The sequence below is a fragment of the Leptodactylus fuscus genome, chromosome 3 (genome assembly GCF_031893055.1).
Source record: "Leptodactylus fuscus isolate aLepFus1 chromosome 3, aLepFus1.hap2, whole genome shotgun sequence".
NCBI lineage: Eukaryota > Metazoa > Chordata > Amphibia > Anura > Leptodactylidae > Leptodactylus > Leptodactylus fuscus.
In genome coordinates, this window is record NC_134267.1 from 126,724,708 (window position 1) to 126,740,139 (window position 15,432).

Consider the following 15,432-nt stretch of genomic DNA (forward strand, 5'->3'; position numbering starts at 1 on the left):
GGTCCTGTCTCTTTACAGGGGCCCCTGTGCTAGGCTTAAGATTAACAGTACATTGTCCTCCCCATTCCAAATTTCTAACGGAACGAGGCAGGGATGCCCCCTATCTCCCTCTCTCTTTATCTTATCCCTTGAGCCCTTTCTTCAGAAAATTAGAGAACACCCCACGATTAATGGCTTGCAATTTGGCGAGTGCTCCCTTCACTCCTTGGCATTCGCTGATGATGTGCTACTATTGCTGACCAACCCTGAAGACAGTTTACGATGTGTTTTGGAGGTGATTGAGGAATATGGAAACCTCTCTTATTATAAGGTGAATCTGGATAAGTGCGAAATTCTCAATGTGTCCCTCCCGAAGACAAGTGCAGCTTCTCTCAAACAGCTTCTCCCATTCACCTGGTCCGATTCGCACATTAAGTATCTTGGGGTCAACATTCCGAGCTCCCTAGAGGATATTTTTCGCCTTAACTACGAGCCCTTGCTTCTGGATATTCGCAAACTTCTAAAGAAATATGATATACCCTGTATCTCCTGGTTTGGAAGGCGAAATCTTTTACAGACGTACATTGCCCCAAAGCTAATTTATATCCTTCGAATGCTGCCGATTAGACTTCCCGCTGCCTTTTTCAGGTCTCTTCACTCCACTTTTTCAAAGTTCTTGTGGCGGGGAAAGCGACCTAGACTGGCGTACTCTGCACTTTCTAGGAGAAAATCTGAGGGTGGAATTAACTTACCAAATGTGCAGAAGTTATATGAGGCTACTCAATTACAACTATGGATGGAAATCACATCCTCACCTCCACGATCCACGCTCAGGACTTTGTTACACTCCACCTATGGTAGCCTCCTACTTAAGAGTCTTTGGCTCCCCTCGCAAACTTCCTCCTCCGCCTCTACTGCGATTATACAGTCAGACATATTGCTAGGAGGCGCAGTACAAACCTGGGGATTGCTGCAACCTTCCGTGGCGCCTACCCCATCCCTATGTCTCCCGACAGGCCTCCTACCTCATCTCTTACCTGATATCTCACACCCTATGTCTGATTTTTGGGACTTGCTACTCCATATTCCCTTAGTGGACTTTTATGACCAGAAGGGGCTACCCCCTCCTACAGCTATCAAAGACCTAAAGGCTTTACGTCACTGCAGTGGGGCTCTTACTTTCCTGCACTACTCCCACTATGCTGCCTGCAGAAGGAAATTTGGAGAACTATTCGACTGGAGACGGGGCCCTACTTATTTTGAACAACTCCACTCCCGAGCGGACCCTTCAAAATTTAAGATTTCACTTCTATTAAACAAGATAGTCCGCCCTCCTTCATCTGTGAAACCATTTTACTTGTCCAGTTGGGAAGCAGACCTGGAGATATCATTGTCTCCTGACCAAATTAAAATTGTTATGGATAGAGCTCATGGCACGTCAACATGTATCAGACTTCAGGAGTCCCATTTCAAGTTACTTTCACGGTGGTACCGTTCACCGTCCTGGCTGGCATCACACAAATTGACAGATTCTGCAGTTTGCTGGAGGTGCGGAGAGGAACTAGGCACACTGCTACATATTTGGTGGACTTGCTCAAAAATTCGCCAATTCTGGAGTGAGGTAGAGGAAAAGATTAGATCACTAGGATTTGGGGACTTCAAAATCACTCCCGCCCTTCTAGTCCTCTTCCTCCCAATGCCGGACCTACCCGTAAAGTCGCAACGCCTAATTTATCATCTACTCTCGGCTGCCAAAGCCTTAATTCCCACCCTTTGGAAACAAACTACTGCTCCATCTTTTTCTCACTGGCTTGCTAAAGTGGATCAGATAGCTAAATTTGAGGAAATGTTAAGCTGGTCCAGAAGAAATAGGAATTCTTACCTCTCCACCTGGTCCCCATGGTTGGACAACAGATAATTGTAATTGGTCCTATTACATCTTTTTCCAGAGCCGCTTCGGATTCAGCAACAATGTGCTGGACTCCCCCCCCTCCCACCCCTCCCTTGTGTGGTCCCCCTACCTTTTTCCTTCTCCCCCCCCCTCACTTTATCTTTTTCTTTTGCTCCAAACTTCACTTACTATCTTTCTTTAACTTTCCTCTGTGCCTCTTTCTTCTTCTTCTGTGTCTTTAAAAATGTACGAAAAACCCTAAAAATGTTTATTGACGTTATGCTTGACTGTTTTTTGCAGACTATTAACATGTTCTATATGAGGAGCTGCGTCTCTGCTTACTTACATTGGCATTATGGTTTTTTACTTTGGATTGTAGTCACTATGTTGTTTTCTCACTATATCTTTTGTCAATAAACTTTGAATAAAAAAAAAAAAAAAATAATATTAAAATAAGAATGAAGTGAGACTTATTGGCAGACACACAAAAATGGTTAAGACTGCACATCATAGTGTGAACAGGTGCTTGCTGCAAAGCCATATATATATATATATATATATATATATATATATATATATATATATATATATACATATATATATATAATGCAGGGCACTCTGCACACAGCTCAAGGGCATGGAAAAACCCTAAAGGACAATACTAATGTAAAAACCCCTAATATGCTAAATAATATAGAGTAACACAAATTTGATCAAATAGTATGAAGTAGTTTGCTCTGTGTTCACACTGTAGACCTAACCAGGTCCAAGAGAGGTATGTCTGTTTAGTGTAGGTTCCCATCTAAATGAGGTCGCCTTGTCGTGGCAGGTTGGCTTCATACTATTTAATCAAATTTGTATAATCAAGTACCTCTATATTATTTAGCATTAGAGATGAGCGAGTAGTATTCGATCGAGTAGGTATTCGATCGAATACTACGGAATTCGAAATACTCGTACTCGATTCGAGTACCACTTGCTATTCGAATGGAACGATTCGATGCAGAACCAGCGTTGATTGGCCAAATGCTATACAGTCGGCCAATCAACGCTGGTTCTTCTCCTACCTTTAGAAGTCTTCTCCGCGCAGCGTCCCCGCGGCGTCTTCCGGCTCTGAATTCACTCTGCCAGGCATCGGGCCTGGGCAGAGCTGACTGCGCATGCCCGAGCTACAAGAAAATGGCCGCTTTGACTGTAAGCGGCCATTTTCTTGTAGTGTGGGCATGCGAAGTCGGCTTCTCGGAGAATCCAGCCCGACCCTCACTCGTGGACTTGGTAAGTTCAATTTGATCGAATGTTGCCTACCCCTGAAACGAGCATTTTCCCCCCATAGACTATAATAGGAGTCGATATTCGATTCGAGATAGATAGATAGATAGATAGATAGATAGATAGATAGATAGATAGATTCTGAGTTACAGCTTTATTATATTTCAAGAACAAGTTAGCATTTTGACTTGTGTCTGGGATTTCCATTTCTTTAGATACAATATACAAACTGTTTGTTACTTATGGGTTAAGAAAAAGTGATTTGTGAACTAGCTGCCACATATGTTACAATCAGTAATATCATCCAGTTTAGTCCTCTAGCTCTTTGCATATTAATACATTTTGGATTCGGTTTGAAGCGGCATTCCAAAACATCAAAAGAAGTTTCCAATTTCATGTTTTCCATATTTTTATTTACAGTTGTACGTGATTCTGTAGTAACATCTGAAACCTTATTATGCCACTTACATTGCAGGCAATATTTCACATATATTTTATTCATCTCACTGCCACAAGTTTGCAAATTACCCCCAAAAACACAATTTAAATCCAGGCTTTTTCTGATCAGCAGTCACTGACAGCAGTGAAAGGGGAGAAGGGAAACATTGAACATATGCATGTATTCACACAGCTATGCTATTCAGGTTTATTAACCTCTTCTATGTGTCAGATGACTATTTCAAAACAGGAAATATTTCAAGATAAATAATGCTAAACTTTAGGAGCGGCCCAGACATATTAATGGCAGTAGATCTCAATGTTTTCATTGGGAGCTTCAGTCTAATGTTATTCATGTTCCCCTCACTATTCCCCAAAACTCATTCAGAATGAGCGGCGTTAAAACAGATCCCATTGATTTCTATGGGTGCCGGCATACGTGCGCTACCCATTGAAATCAATGGGAGGTTTTTTTACCTATTGTTTTCAATGTGATACTCGCGTATTACATTGAAAGCAATAGGTAAAAAAGCCTCCCATTGATTTCAATGGGTAGCGCATATGCCGGAACCCATAGAAATCAATGGCATCTGTTTTAATGCCACTCATTCTGAATAGAGATGAGCGAACAGTAAAATGTTCGATATTCGATATTCGTTTCTGAATTCATTCTGCCAGGCATCGGGCCTGGGCAGAGCCGACTGCGCATGCCCGCACTACAAGAAAATGGCCGCTTACAGTCAAAGCGGCCATTTTCTTCTAGCGCAGACATGCACAGTCGGTTCTGCCCAGGCCCGATGCCTGGCAGAGTGTATTCAGAGCCGGAAGATGCAGCGGGGACGCTGCGCGGAGAAGACTTCTAAAGGTAGGAGAATAACCAGCGTTGATTGGTCGACTGTATAGCATTCGGCCAATCAACGCTGGTTCTGCATCGAATTTTTCCATTCGAATAGCAAGTAGTATTCGATCGAGTGCGAGTATTTCGAATACCGTAGTATTCGATCGAATACCTACTCGATCGAATACTACTCGCTCATCTCTAAATCTGAACGAGTTTACATTCAAAATGAGTGGAGCGTAAACTCTTTGTGAAGGCTCCCTGAAGTCAATGGGAGTCTTATTTTTACACGTGTACTTTGCCAAAATGAGCACACGTTTACTCCCTGTGAACTACCCCTTATGCTAAATCGTGGCATTTCTGTCCCGTGGAGCCCACATCCTTAATACTTCTGTAGGAATTAAGGTACTGCTAACCAAATACAATTTGTTTTGGAAAGCCATTGTTGTTACTCATCAATCTGGGAAGGGGCATAAAACCATTTCCAAACAATGTGAAGACCATCACTCTACAGATTCTTCTCAAGTGAAAAACATTAGGTCCCAGAATTCGTTTTGGGTTGAACAAGTTTGTTACCAAACAGGTTTTAAATTGGCTTAAAATGGTATGTGTGACACTGCCAAGACTCCTATGACTATTAGCCCATATCTATCTCTATAATGACAAAGTGACAGCAACATGTATGCCTAAGGGAAGATGGATAGAAGGCAGTTTATACAAACTACTTGCTTTAATATATCCTTTTTAACATTCAACATGCTCCATAAAGTAGTTGATTTGCTGGTGAAATGGCTGGCTATGTTTTTTTTCATATGCACATGGTGGTTATAATGGAAAAGACAATGGCTTTAAAAAAAAAAAAAAAAAAAAAAAAAAAAAAAAAGCATGCCACACCAGTATGGAAATGGTGGGGTTTTTTTTTGGTTTTTTTTTATTTTGCTGTTAATTTGTCTTATTTTGTTGTTCTATTTAGTGACAAGCTGCAGAATTAAAAAAAAATATTTCTAGTGGACTGTCCGTGGTTTATTGAATAGCTCTGAAGTTCCTTTTTTTGGACAAAAAGGAACCAAAAATGATCACTTTTTGGGAGCAGATGATGTATCAACATGGCATTGGTATTGGCACTGAAAGAAGCAATGGCATGGGATGTTTTTGGAGGTGGTGGGCTTTTTTAATATATATATATTTTTTTATTATGCCAATACTGTGGCATCAACAGTATAAAATAATAGAACGTGATGGACAGGAGATGCCTGGCTGACTGGTGGGGGTAGAGTTACCCGTGGCAACTTGAGTGGCAGTACAGTATGGAATACATTGCGACAGACCTGGTAATAGAAGATGATGTCAGGCTCTGTAAGGGTATCAGGTAGCATTATCAGTCCAGTAAACGCAACAGCCGAAGGTGTTTAAAAAAAACCTAATTGCTGTGAAGTATCAAGGCCTCCTTCTGCATCCAAAGGAAAGTCTTTCTCCTCCTCTAGTCTAGGAAATCCAGGTCTACTACTATGACAACCCAGATTCAGTTCTTTATCCACCTCACTTTATCAGTCACACTAAGAAGGTGACCAAAAGCTGGAAGCTGTTTATACATCCTTCATTATCTGTGTGTGAGTGTGTTTCTTGTGAGATATATATTAAATGGATGACTGATGGTGCAATTGTCCATTCTGACAAATTTGGTGGCCTCCTTAAAGGACTTTAGAAGGTGACACACTTCATGAGTGGCAGATTTTAAAATAACATGTTGCTGCTGCTTAACTCAACTTCAGCATGTGGAACGTGGATCTTCGCAGATGAGGCACTGCAAGATCAGGCTGTTTTTTCACTTAAAGTCCAGCAGGGTGTTCTTAGCCACATAAGAACTAATGAACTGTGCAGATGGTAAAGTAGCATATGATAATTAGCATAATGATTCACATGACATACAAGTCATTCTAAGAAGGATTAAATTATCTTGTAATAGGCCTGACTCATATAAAAGCCTTGCTATGTAATCTCTGTACCTTCTTCTAGGTCTGTTAGTTCTCAAGTAATGCCTCATTCAAGGTTTCCTGAAGACTGGTACAGAGAGATGAGACCAAACAAGGCATTCTTGAGAGGAATAGTAGCAAGGTCACATAAAAATGTGAGTGACATTGTGTAAAAGCATGTAACAATAAGCAGGATGCATATAGTATATACCAGGATAATACAATATTTTAGCAATACACAATTGGCAAAGAATACAACGATTATTATTTTTCTTTCTAAGAGTTTCTTTCACACATGGCTTTTTTTTATCTTGGCTTCATATTTGGTAAACAAGTAATGAATTAAAACTTTCTAAGAACCATATTTTTTATGATGTCATCATGATACATATCCTCCCCCCCAAAAAAAAGAAAAATGTTTGCTCTACAATAGCCTTCAACCTTTAAACAGAAGCAATAAGGCAAAAGGCTTGATATCACCATTAGACTTGAATGAAGTGCATACTATATTCCTGTTTTGTTAATTAAAAGATAGTGACATTATGTTTACAAAGTACATTAAAAAGGAGTTTACAAATTCTATCCACAAGATAGAGAAAAGTACCTCAGAGTCAGATCTTCAGGTAGTAAGGATAATAGTAGAGATTGAGGCTAAGGTCCCATGGGTGACGGCAACACATCACGGTTCTTCCCGCAGCACTTTAGACAGAAAGTTCACAGAGGTTTCCACTGCAGACTTTCTGCTTCAATTATACCTATAGGGAAACAATGTCGTTTCCCCAATGCCATTTTTACAACAAAGAGGGCAAAGGATTCGCTAGAATCCCATCCACTTTGCCCTGATTGTAAAACACTGCATTTTACGTCCCATGGAGCCCTAGCCTCAAGAAGGCTGGCATTATCAACACTACTGAGGCAAAGGATGCTCTTCATATATACCAAAGTACACACCACCTCATAAATGAGGCACACTCTCCACCGGGCTGTGTGCCTGCATCTACACCATTGTATGCATCTTCTGCATAATCTGGAGTAGATTTACACAGAATTGTAAATGATAATAAATGTAAATGGCATAAATGATAATAAATCTGCACACCTTTGCTTCCCTTCCATTTCAAGTGCAAAAAATGGCATGATTTTTTTGCAAAATAAAAATCAATTTCTGCAAAAAAAAATTGTGAATTTTTATAACATGTATATCAGAAAACTGGAGGACAAGGTATAATAAATCTGTCCCAATGTTTACAATAAGTCTTGTATGAAGAAATTGACTTGGTGGCTACAGAGTGCATCAAGAAGCAACTGACTTGGCAGTTACTAGGACAGCTGAACAGCCAGGGTCCTGGGTGTCAGACGCCCCATTGATCTCTTATTGATGACCTATCCTGTGGATAAGTCATCTATAGTAAGGAATAGGAATATCTCTTTCAATGTATTATCAATTGAAGGGTCCCCACTTCAGCCTCACAACAGTGGTCAGCGAAATCCCTGATACCACCAACTACTGTCTCCCTTGTAATGACAACACCCCCGCAGCAGAGATAATCATCTATAATGCCTAGAAATTTCAGTACAGTGACCTCCACATAAGCAGCTAGATGAATGCCAGTTTCTGCTGTCTGTGATTTATGGTCTTTACAAGGGAGACAACAGTTGGGGTATTGGGCTTTCCCTGACTTTGGTCATGATGATGCAGGGTCTCAGCCACTTACCCCTCCAGACCTGGTTGTAGCCCCTGTAGCAGTTGTACCCCATGTGACCATGATAATTATGCCCCTGATGGTATCTTATGTTTTGATGGGATGAACAGTGATCCATAACAGAAGTCAAGTTTCCAAGATAGAGTGATAACATTCAATTTTAGGTTCCCAATTATCGTGTACAAATTCCCACTTTAACATCATCAAAGAACCCCCAGACAATAATGTTTCCTCCACCATAAATGGCATCACAAAGTCCCTTAGCTTGTGTTCATCTATTGAGCTATTTGCAATGACTTTTCTCTGTGATTCATACATTCATCTGTCATAACACTTTCTTCCAGTCATCTTCAGTCCATTACTGTGTTCTTTGGTCCATTTAATCTTTTCCTTTTATTGACCAGTCTGTTTTTAAACTCAGCCTAAGATAAGTACCTAATAAGGACATCTGTTTGACTCAAAAGAAACTGTGATGTGTTCATCATTCTGCACAGTTGTGGACCAGGTCCATCAACTTCTCTTTCTATACTGTTTGTTAGTCTGTGTTGTTACATTAAGGTAGTATACACCTTTCCTAGATATCTGGTTTCTTGCCAGTTTGTCTTGTCAGAATAACCTTCCTTTCTCAGAATAATAGACTATGTTACAGGTGAAAGCTTTATCCACAAATGCTGATGGTCCAGATACTCAAGAAGTCCATAGAATGTGAGTTGTATTGCTACCTTTATTTACAGCTTTGCTATCTATTAATAAATTAGGCTTAGTTCATAATTTATGATCAGAAAATGCAATGAGAACCTTTTTCCTTGGCTTATAATAGTCATTTGCAAAATTATGAATATCTAGACCAACTATCCCCATCCAGGTTGCCATGACACTCTGGTGGGAAAAAAGGCAGCAAATTATCATTCAACTATATCTGTGTCAGTAGAATGCAGATATAGTTGGATACAAGGTGCACAAAAAGCCTTTAGTTTCCTGCTCCACCATGCAGTCATCTGCTATTGATGTATACGGGTCAGTATACAGTCATGGCCAAAAGTTTTGAGAATGACACAAATCTTATATTCTCACATGATCTGCTGCCCTCTGGTTTTTATGTGTGTTTGTCAGATGTTTTTATCACATACAGAAATATAATTGCAATCATATTATGAGTAACAAAAGCTTATATTGACAGTTAGAATGAGTTAATGCAGCAAGTCAATATTTGCAGTGTTGACCCTTCTTCTTCAGGACCTCTGCAATTCTCCCTGGCATGCTCTCAATCAATTTCTGGACCAAATCCTGACTGATAGCAGTCCATTCTTGCACAATCAATGCTTGCATTTTGTCAGAATTTGTAGGTTTTTGTTTGTCCACCCATCTCTTGATGATTGACCACAAGTTCTCAATGGGATTAAGATCTGGGGAGTTTCCAGGCCATGGACCAACAATCTCTATGTTTTGTTCCCTGAGCCATTTAGTTATCACCTTTGCTTTATGGCAAGGTGCTCCATCATGCTGGAAAAGGCATTGTTGATCGCCAAACTGCTCTTGGACGGTTGGGAGAAGTTGATCTTGGAGGACATTCTGATACCATTCTTTATTCATGGCTGTGTTTTTAGGCAAGACTGTGAGAGAGCCGATTCCCTAGGCTGAGAAGCAACCCGACACATGAATGCTTTCAGGATGCTTTACAGTTGGCATGAGACAAGACTGGTGGTAGCGCTCACCACGTCTTCTCCGAATAAGCTGTTTTCCAGATGTCCCAAACTATCGAAAAGGGGATTCATCAGAGAAAATGACTTTACCCCAGTCCTCAGCAGTCCACTCCCTGAACCTTTTGCAGCATATCAGTCTGTCCCTGATGTTTTTTCTGGAGAGAAGTGGTTTCTTTGCTGCCCTCCTTGAGACCAGGCCTTGCTCCAAGAGTCTCCGCCTCATAGTGCGTGCAGATGCACTCACAACTGCCTGCTGCCATTCCTGAGCAAGCTCTGCACTGCTGGTAACCCACTCCCGCAGCTGAAACACTTTTAAGAGACGGTCCTGGTGCTTGCTGGACTTTCTTGGGTGCCCTGGAGCCTTTTTGCCAACAATGGAACCTCTCTCCTTGAAGTTCTTGATGATGCGATAGATTGTTGACTGAGGTGCAATCTTTCTAACTGCGATACTCTTCCCTGTTAGGCCATTTTTTGTGCAGTGCTATGATGACTGCATGTGTTTCTTTAGAGATAACCATGGTTAACAGAAGAGAAACAATGATGTCAAGCACCAGCCTCCTTTTAAAGTATCCAGTGGTGTCATTCTTACTTAATCATGACAGATTGATCTCCAGCCCTGTCCTCATCAACACCCACACCTGTGTTAATGGAGCAATCACTAAAACGATGTTAGCTGGCCCTTTGAAGGCAGGGCTGCAATGATATTGAAATGTGTTTTGGGGGATAAAGTTCATTTTCTAGGCAAATATTGACTTTGCAAGTAATTGCTGTTAAGCTGATCACTCTTTATAACATTCTGGAGTATATGCAAATTGCCATTAGAACAACTGAAGCAGTCGACTTTGTAAAAATTAATATTTGTATCATTCTCAAAACTTTTGGCCATGACTGTAGACCTTCTGCATCAAGCTGGAGACCAGAGGAAGAATGCAGAGAGAGCCAGGAACAGGATAGTTAAGTATTACAGTTTCTTATTTATATGGCACAACAACTGTATGAGGCCACTGGGGAGCATTATTACTTGTCTGGAGGCCATTAGAGAGCATTATTACTTGCCTGTGGGCCACTGGGGAGCATTATTATTAAATAGGTACCACTGGGTAGCCTCATTACTTGTTTGGGGGCCACTGGGGAGTATTATTACTTATGTGGAGTCCGCTGTGGAGAATTATTAGTTGCCTTGGTTTGGTTAGGGAGTATTATTTAGTGTCTTGAGACACTGGGGATACATATACCATGTGTTTGGTTACTGGGGAGCATGATACTATGTGGGGGTGAATAAGGGAGCTATGTAATGGTAACAAAGATTTTTATATGTGATAGGCAGGGGTAGTTGGGTGGGAGGCATAGGATAGCATAACTGTGAGGGTGTATTCACATTTAAAACTTCATAAAAAAAACTGCATATTCATAGTAAATGCAAGTATAATCAATAAATATTCATAGTGGAAAAGTTGATCAGACCTTTCATAGGAATTATTCCTATGAAAGGTCTGATCAACTTTTCCACTGTGAATATAGGATTGTAGGAATTTATAGATATTGTGCAAACAAATTATTCTATAATCAATAAATAGAAATAAAATTGAGAATAATGTATACAGTACCTCTGTATATTATTTAATCTAAGCATACACTTGACTTAGCATGGATTTCCACAGTTTCTTTCTCCAAAAACAGTCTTGTGATGTTGTTCATGTTGACGTACTGACTTCTCAATCACTCCTGTAAACGTTTGATGCTGTAGAGGTCATATGATTGTGGAGGGAGGTTCATAACCTTAACATACCATGTTCTTCATTGGAATGCAAGTAATTCTCAAAAAGCTTTAAAGGGAGTTTTAAATTATTATAAAGTCTACAGTAAAAAAAATTCTCCACAAAGATTCAGTCCAGATAATATACAATTAGCATGTGTACAAACATTTCCTATGTCAGGGTGTATTTAGCTTGGTGGACAGTATGGAAAACACCCTGAAATGTCGTTACTTCAGCCACCATCTCTCACTGTTGTTTTATAAAGGAAGCTCTTCTGTCTTGGTCTCCTTACATATATTACTAGTATAAGTCTTAAACTTATATTCCTCACTAAATAGAACTTTTTCCAGGGATCAGCAGTGAAATGTTGATATACTATGTATTTGGTTTTGTTTTACCTCCGGAGAAGTTCTTTATAGAACTATTTGCTACTTTTCCTGTGAGACCGCTACTAACTACATTTGTTGTGATGGCAATTCTGCTGGCTGGAGTCATTCTTTATTCAGCACACACTAAGTAGTATATGTGATGAATTGCCTCTATTTAAAACTAACAATAGGCATAACTCCAGCACTGTCATCTTGTAAAAATATTCAAGCATTATTAAAGAATCACAATAAAAACAAAGTGGGGTGCACATCCATAAAATCTAGAAAACTTCTGACATGTTTCAAACCCATTCAAGGATTCTTAAACATAGCTAGTATATACACAGCAAAAGCACACAGTTATACCAGAGCTAGGGGAATGCTATTCAACTACTCCATAAGGAGTATATCATACATTGAACTAGACAGGACTGGATACAACAATTAGCAATTGATAAGGCACATCTTAAAGGGTACACATTGAACTGTCAATAAAAACAGAGGCATAACTAGCAAAGAATGGGTCCTACAGAAAGCTTTTGAATTGGGCCCCTCAACTGTAACATAGCATAGTGACCTCTTTACTGGACCACACATGGTAAAACGGTCCCTTTGCTGGCCACCAGATGGTATAATGCCCCATTTGCACACAGTATAATGTTCCACATGGGCCCCTTCACCAGGTATAATATCCCATAATGGCCTCCATATAGTATAATGATTCATACTGGCCCCTTCACATAGTATAATGTGTTATAGTACCCTCAATACAGTATAATCTCTCACATTGGCCCCTCCACACAGTTTAATGTCCCATAGTGGGCCCCTATGGTGTTCATTACAAATACAGTCCTATGAAAAAGTTTGGGCACCCCTATTAATCTTAATCATTTTTAGTTCTAAATATTTTGGTGTTTGCAACAGCCATTTCAGTTTGATATATCTAATAACTGATGGACACAGTAATATTTCAGGATTGAAATGAGGTTTATTGTACTAACAGAAAATGTGCAATATGCATTAAACCAAAATTTGACCGGTGCAAAAATATGGGCACCTCAACAGAAAAGTGACATTAATATTTAGTACATCCTCCTTTTGCAAAGATAACAGCCTCTAGTCGCTTCCTGTAGCTTTTAATCAGTTCCTGGATCCTGGATGAAGGTATTTTGGACCATTTCTTTCTACAAAACAATTCAAGTTCAGTTAAGTTTGATGGTCGCCGAACATGGACAGCCCACTCTCAAATGATCTGAAAACAAAGATTGTTCAACATAGTTGTTCAGGGGAAGGATACAAAACGTTGTCTCAGAGATTTAACCTGTCAGTTTCCACTGTGAGGAACATAGTAAGGAAATGGAAGACCACAGGGACAGTTCTTCTTAAGCCCAGAAGTGGCAGGCCAAGAAAAATATCAGAAAGGCAGAGAAGAAGAATGGTAAGAACAGTCAAGGACAATCCACAGACCACCTCCAAAGAGCTGCAGCATCATCTTGCTGCAGATGGTGTCACTGTGCATCGGTCAACTATACAGCGCACTTTGCACAAATAGAAGCTGTATGGGAGAGTGATGAGAAAGAAGCCGTTTCTGCACGTACGCCACAAGTAGAGTTGCCTGAGGTATGAAAAAGCACATTTGGACAAGGCAGCTTCATTTTGGAAACAAAAATTGAGTTGTTTGGTTATAAAAAAAGGCGTTATGCATGGCGTCCAAAAAGAAACAGCATTCCAAGAAAAACACATGCTACCCACTGTAAAATTTGGTGGAGGTTCCATCATGCTTTGGGGCTGTGTGGCCAATGCCGGCATCGGGAATCTTGTTAAAGTTGAGAGTCGCATGGATTCCACTCAGTATCAGCAGATTCTTGAGAATAATGTTCAAGAATCAGTGACGAAGTTGAAGTTACGCCGGGGATGGATATTTCAGCAAGACAATGATCCAAAACACCGCTCCAAATCCTCAGGCATTCATGCAGAGGAACAATTACAATGTTCTGGAATGGCCATCTCAGTCCCCAGACCTGAATATCATTGAACATCTGTGGGATGATTTGAAGCGGGCTGTCCATGCTCGGCGACCATCTAACTTAACTGAACTTGAATTGTTTGTCCAAAATACCTTTATCCAGGATCCAGGAACTGATTAAAAGCTACAGGAAGCGACTAGAGGCTGTTATCTTTGCAAAAGGAGGATCTACTAAATATTAATGTCACTTTTCTGTTGAGGTGCCCATACTTTTGCACCGGTCAAATTTTGGTTTAATGCATATTGCACATTTTCTGTTAGTACAATAAACCTCATTTCAATCCTGAAATATTACTGTGTCCATCAGTTATTAGATATATCAAACTGAAATGGCTGTTGCAAATACCAAAATATTTAGAACTAAAAATGATTAAGATTAATAGGGGTGCCCAAACTTTTTCATAGGACTGTATTGCAAAAATTTAATGTTTAGCCAAACCCTCAATTTTTTTTGGTTCACCAACTACATACTCTTATTATACTATAGGATCTCTTCAGACGCCAGAGTATAATAAGCAGAGGCCCAGGTAGGTGATCAAACATACAAAACAGTGTTACTCACCTCTCCTGGGCTCCAGCAATGGTCTTTGGCCCTTTTCAGCAACACCATAGTGATTCCCTGCCATGGGTCTTGGAAAGGGACGATGGAAAAACTAAATTATTACTACAAAAAGGGTTTTTATTTTGCAGCAGTAGTAAAAGTTGAAAAAAAACTACAAATTTAGTACCAATTTGATTGTATGAACCCAGTGAATACATTTATCAGGTTATTTAACCCTTTCCCCGACACCGCTGTACTAGTACGGCGCATGTCGGGTGCTTAACTATGGCGGCCGCCCAGGAGTTGGGTGGCCGCCATAGTTAAACACCCGACATGCGTTACACAGTAGACAGCCAGCACTAATGCCTCTGATTGGTCCCCGGACCGATCGGAGACATTAACCCCTCCGGCGCCGCAGTCAAAGGCGCTGGAGGTGCCATTTTCCCGGCGGCGCATGGGTGCTGCCATTTTGCCGGTGATCGCCGGCACCTGAAGCAAGCTCCAGGGCCAACATCACATTTCCATGACAGCCGGGAGCCTTGTAAAGGCTCCCCGGCTGGTCTGCAGTCACTTTCTTTTGCAGGCTAGTCTATGCAGCATGCAAAAGAAATGATGATTTTTTGCAATGCATTGCAATGCATTAGCATTGTAATGCATTGCATTAGTGATCAGACCCCCTGGGGTTCAAGACCCCTAGGGGGTCTAATAAATGCAAATAAAAAAAAATTAGAAAAAAGTTTAAAAAATATTAAAAAATTTAAAAAGTTTAAAAAATTAAAATGCCCCCCCTTTCCCTAGAACACATATAAAAGTAGTTAAATACTGTGAAACACATACATGTTAGGTATCCCTGTGTCCAAAATCACCTGCTCTACAAATCTATAAAAATATTTTTCCTGTTCGGTAAACGCCAATAGTCAAAAGTGCCAAACCGCTGTTTTTTCAC